Raw genomic sequence first — 6298 nt, 5'->3', positions numbered from 1 at the left:
CTACACACAAAAATATACATGACAGAGAAGAATGGGAAAAGGGAAAACCTGAGTCATTTGAAGAATGGAGAAGACTAAAAGAGCTTTCTAAGAGTCAAGAAGATTATATAGGTATCATCTAGGTTTCCTGAGAAGTTTCCCAGATGTAGGAAAGTATCTGTGTGTTGACCCATCTGAAACACCTACAACAGGTTCATGACATCTGCATCACCCTTCCTTGATCTTGCTGGGTGTTTTCCCAGGTATTAAGGGCAATTTGGTGAGGACAAATGTGTATGACTACACTGCCAATGGAAATTCAGATTCAACATAAATGCATTTCTGATATGGTCATGGTGCTGAAAAGAGAGACTTATTTAAGGGTCCCAGATTTAACACCATTATAAAATAATATTCAAAATGGATCTGATTATTTTTAAATGGTGAAAGGAGAGAGGTAAGGAAAAAATAGAAGCTATGGCTTCAAGGAATTGATATAGCTAAGAAACTGTCCTACCACCAAAACCTAGCATGTTGTGTCACACAAATTTGTTTTATCAATATGTTACAAATGATTAGATTATTCTTAAGTATCACAAAGAACAATTGAATAATAGATACTGAAATGAGAAGAGTCAACTAACTCATTCTATCATTTTCTATATGAGAAGGTTTGAGATCCATTGAAATTAAATGGTTTGCCTAAGATTATTTGGATATTACACCAGTAAAAGTGAAACTGGAGACATTTTGCTAACCATTACTACTTTTTTAGGAGCAGATTAAAAGTTTATTTAGTGAAAGCAGAAAGCAAATAGACCAAAGAGGACATATAGTTGTAGAATGTTGGTAACCCTGAAAATGTAGTTAGTTGTTTTAGAGTCAAGAGGATAATTTTCACCCTGAAAAAGGTAGGAGGTTCTTTGTGGAAAGAGGAGTTGTTCCCAATCATTCAACACCATCTGGGCTAGCTCTTCATAGCTGATACAACTGATACTGTCCTCCTGCCCTGCCACCGATACTTCCACTTCCTCCTCTGACATCTTCTCATCTAGGGTGATAGAACATTTCATTCCCCCATGACTATGTCATTCTCTTCCTTATCAAACATCTGGGGCCACTCTATATAGTCTTCATATCCCTGGTCCTTAGCCTTTGCTACAGTCTGCAAGACAGGCAGAATGTTCAAAGTCCAGCACTTTCATATTTATCTTATCATTCTCAGGATTTCCTAAGATCTTGGCAGGGTTCTGGCTCAGGGCTTGTATCACATCCCCACCCTAGCTATAGAAGATCTTTCTATTCCTTTTCAGCAAATAGCTGGAAGACCTCCTTGAACTTTGCTGTCTGATCCTCTATAAAGTCACTCATCTTGGCTGTGTAGTTTTGTAGTATTGCTGCTACTGCTGTATTACATTACTATTTTTTAATGAATGATTTACTTTGTCAGTCTTGTGGTGCAGGAGAAATTTGAAGTCAGGCAGCTCACATGCAACTTCTCATCTCTTCTACTTTATGACCTTTGGCAAGCTGCTTAACCTCTTTAGACTTGAGCATCCTCATTTGCAAAATGAAAGGGTTGAACTGGATACCTTTCTTTGTGATCTATGATCTTACAATTCTACATAGCTGCCATCTCAGCAAAAGAAAACAATTTGAACTCCTAGCTGAATACAATAAGAAGTTGAAATCTGTTCACCTCATAGCTTTGCAGCTTCTTTAAATATAGATGACTTCTACAATCATTGTTGAACTGTATTAAATAAAGACCAATCTGTCTTACAATTCTGGGCTGACCAATGTATGCTTCATTGTACTTCACAAATGACTCTATAAATTAATCTTTCTTCAAATAGAATTGCTTTAGAGAAGAGGAGCCTGCCTTTTCCTAAGATGTCTCAAAGTATGAATGTTTCTTCACAGATCTTTGAAAGGTTTGGAAATATGATGAAATTTTTGTACTTCAATAATTTTAGTTATGTTCCAAAAATATGTCAAGGAAAAATTAACTTTCAATCTACTCTATGCCTTTTAAACTTAACACTATTCCTGCCTTCCAACACACATGTATATATACAAATATACACACAAACACATTTAATGTAACCCCTTATCTCATATTAAGGTTTATTTTTCCACTACTGTATGGAGTACATTGCTTGATCCAAGTCCAAAAGGCATCAATGGATAGAAAGAGAAAACCTTATTCTATATACAGAAAAGAATTTTTCATTTTTATGAAGATCCCAAATAATATTTTTTCAATAGGTAGAGAAAAGGGAAATTAAGTTCATGATATAATGTGTACCAAAAGTTATATTGAAGTTTTAAGATTTAGTAGTCCCTAAAAGATTAAGGTCTTTGGGGTCACACTGTATATCAAGAATGAATCCTAGTAGTGTTTGAAATATCCATAAAAGTGAATGAAGGGTTTGGCTAACAAGTCTTAGTTATCCAGGCTAGATTATTGTCAGAAACATGAAAAACATTCTTATTTATTTCTCCTCAATAGATAAATGGATATATGATATATAGATGTATAAATGGATAGAGAATACATCTATATTATTATATACACTATAATCAGTATATTTGCTCAATTTATCAAAAAATTAAGAACCATTGATTAGAGAACACAAAATATTATATAATAAAAATAACTAAATTAAATACAATCATGTATCAAAATGTTTGATACAGATTTGTGATTGGGACGAATTATCCAATATGAGAGTGCTATTGACTGAAATTAACAGAAAAGGCTTGCCATAGAATGAAAGTGTTATATACTATATTAAAGAGTTAGTATGCCTTCCAATAAAAAGCCTATGTCTCTTTTTGTGCCTCTAGTTTAACTCATAATTTAGAAGATAGATGACTTTCTTTCACAATTCATATCACAAGAATGGAGCACAAGAATTCCTAGAAGGTAAAGTCTATGCATAATTAATTTATATTGCCAATCACAGAGTTTGGCACAGTCCAAGAGTTTACTTACTGAATATTATTGTAAAATAAAGGAAAGGAAGGCAGGGCTAAGATTGTATCTCAGAAGCAACAACCCAGTTGAAGTACCTCATTACCCTCCAAACAATTTTAAAAGAATATCTCAGATCATAATTTGGAGTAGCAGAGTCAGCAAAAAGGCATTTTTCCAATATAAGAAAAATTAGGAGGTCAGCAGGTGAAGGCTAATTCAGGGCACATACAGGAGCAATAGCAACAGAATTGGGAACTCTCAGTTTAAAGACAATGAGGATGAGACAAGTGGTCAAAAAGAAAGTACAAGGGACATGTTGATACTACTGAATACAACTGGCACTGATTGGAAACTCTATTGTCCATATCTAATTTTTGGTCCCTGTTGCATGGTGGATAAAAGTCACAAGGGAGTAGGGGCCCTGGTCACATTTCCAAGGCAGCTGGAGTAGAGTAGAGGACCTGATCATAGTCCCAAATGCAAGAGAAGTACTAATATTTAAGGGAACAATGGTCCTTCCTAGATAAAGACCTAGGAAGCACAAAATAGGAATGCAGAAACCACAATTCTCCCGAGATCATACAAAACTGGAAGCATCAAAATCTTGAAGATCACCAGAACTACCTCTGACAACAGGAGCAAAAGAAAAGAAAAAAGAAACCTGAAGTTTGGAAAAATGTTTCCTTATCCAAAGGTGAGTAAAGTCAAACTTAAACATAAATTCCAAAGTCAAAAAGTAGGCTGGAAAATGAGCAAACATCATCATCATCATCATCATCATCATCATCATCATAAATTGACCATAAAACACTAGTACAGGGGCAGGGAAGATGACCTCAGAAAAAAACATAAATGTAAAAATAGTTACAAGAAAAACCTCAAAGAAAAAAATCTCAACAAGATATATTGGATATGTTAAACAAAGATATGCGTGGCAGATTTTTAAAATGGGAAAAGAAATGAGAGTGATATAAGAAAATTATGAAAAGAGAATTAGCATCTTGATAAAAGAAACACCAAAAATTCTGAAGTAAGGGGGAGAGCCAATATGGCAGAAAAAAAGTCAAAGATTCTCCCTAACTTTTCCCCAAAGCACTCCAAATACCTTTAAATAAGGACTTTAATCAAATTCTAGTGATAGAACATACAAAACATCTGAGTAAAATGATTTTCCAGCCCAAGATAACTTGGAAGATCAGCAGGAAGGGTCTGCTGCACTGGGGTGAGAGAAGAGTGCAGAGAAATGCTGCAGAGTGAACAAACCCCAGCAATCCAGGAAGACAAAGTGAGTGACTGGATCAGTGACCAAGGGCCACTTGGAAGGTCATCAGGAACAGATCATTATGTAGAGGTGAGAGAAGAGCACAGTCCAGCACAGACCTCAGCAGCCAAGATCCAGACCCAGGAGCAGGGCCAGGCCTCAGAAGTCACTGAATCAGCAGAGGCAGCTTCTTTAGGAGCTCTCAGTCCATGGACAATAAGGGGGTTGGAAGGAAATTGCAAGATTCTCTTTGCTATCACTGAGGCAGGATTCTGTTGAAATGCCCATACTCAGATCTGGATCACTGTCTTGGGTCCCAGTCCCAAGAAAAAGAACAAGCACAACAGAGCTTCATGCTGCAGCAGAACAGGGATACTCCTCACAGCTCCAGGGCAGAAAAATGTACTTGTGGTCACCCACAGACCACAGCACAAGCCAGGAGAGGAGTCAAAACTTCTCCTTATATCTTAAGACTTTAGAAGAATTGAAAACTTGCAGATCCTTAGAAGTATCTCTGAAAACAGCTGCAAAAGAAACCCCAAAAGTTTTGAACAGTGCACCTTCCCACCTTGAAAGTAGAGCTGCATCACAGCAAGAGTTAGAATCAAGTTATACAAAGGGCAAATGAGCAAACAACAAGAAAAAAAAAATCTGACCATAGACCATTACTAGGGTCATCAGGAATCAAAATACACACTCAGAAGAAGACAACAAAGTCAAATATTCTAAATCTAAATACTCCAAGAAAAATATGATTTTGAGCTCAGAATATGGAAGAGCTAAAAAGGAATTTTGAAAATAAAGTAAGGGAGATAGAGGAAAAATTGGGAAGAGAAATGAGAATGATGCAGGAAAATCATGAATCAGCAGCCTAATAAAGGAGACAAAAAGTAATAAAGAAAATAACATCTTGAAAAATCAAACTGGGCCAAATGGAAAAAGAGATCCAAAAAGCCAATGAGAAGAATGCCTTAAAAAGCAGAATTGATCAAATGTGAAAGGAAATACAAAAACTTATCAAAGAAAATAGTTCCTTAAATACAGAATTAAGCAAACAGAAGCTGATAACTTTGTGATAAATCAAGAAACAATAAAACAAAACCAAAAGAATGAAAAACTAGAAGAAAATATGAAATATCTCACTGGCCAGGAAAAGAAATACAGATGAAATAAATTAAAAATTATTGGACTACTTGAAAACAATGATTTCAAAAAGAGCCTAAATATCACCTTTCAAGAAATTACCAAGGAAAACTGCCCTATTAGTCTAGAGGCAGAAAGTAAAAGAGAAATTGAAAAAAATTCACTGATCATCTTCTGAAAGAGATCCCTAAATGAAAACTGCCAGGAATATTATAACCAAATTTCAAATCTCCCAGGTTAAGGAGAAAATATTGCCAGCAGTTAGAAAGAAATGACTCAATTATTATGGAGCCACAGTCAGAATACACAACAGCTTCTACATTAAGAGACCGAAGGGTTTGGAATATGATATCCCAGAAGACAAAAGAGCTTGGATTATGACCAAGAATCTACTACCTAGAAAATTGAATGTACTCTTTTAGGGGAAAAGATGATATTCAATAAAACAGGGGATTTTCAAACTTTCCTGTTGAAAAGACCAGGGCTAAACAGAAAATTTGATCTTCAAATGTGAGACTCAAACAAAACATAAAAATGTAAACAAGAAAGGCAAATCATAAGGGACTTGATGATGTAGAACTGCTTATATTCCTGCATGGGAAAACGGTACTGATAACTCTTATGAGCGTCCTCATTTTTTTAGTGTAGTTAAAAGGCTCCTATTTAGACAAGGCACAGTTGGGAATTGAATATGAAGGGAAAATTTATTAAAAAGATTAAGTTAAGGGGGGGAGGAATGTACTGGGAGAAAGAGGGAGGCTGAATGGGGTAAATTATTTCACATAAAAGAGGTAGTAGAAAGAAAGAAGGGGGAGTTCAAAATTGGCTCAAAGAGGGAACACAGACTGGAGTATAAAAATCTATCCAACCCTAGAGGAAAGTAGGAGGAGAAGGGGATAGGAGAAAATGGAGAAGGTAATAGAAGGAAAGAAAAA

At 35.6% G+C, this 6298-nt stretch overlaps 1 pseudogene; it reads right to left on the bottom strand.

Moving 5' to 3' along the window:
- Positions 1-773: 773 nt before the first annotated feature.
- LOC141498877 (myosin light polypeptide 6-like) lies at positions 774-1350 on the bottom strand (annotated as a pseudogene).
- Between the last annotated feature and the right edge of the window lie 4948 nt (positions 1351-6298).

The sequence above is a fragment of the Macrotis lagotis genome, chromosome X (assembly GCF_037893015.1).
Source record: "Macrotis lagotis isolate mMagLag1 chromosome X, bilby.v1.9.chrom.fasta, whole genome shotgun sequence".
In the NCBI taxonomy this organism is placed as follows: domain Eukaryota; kingdom Metazoa; phylum Chordata; class Mammalia; order Peramelemorphia; family Peramelidae; genus Macrotis; species Macrotis lagotis.
This window is presented reverse-complemented; position numbering and strand designations above follow the sequence as displayed.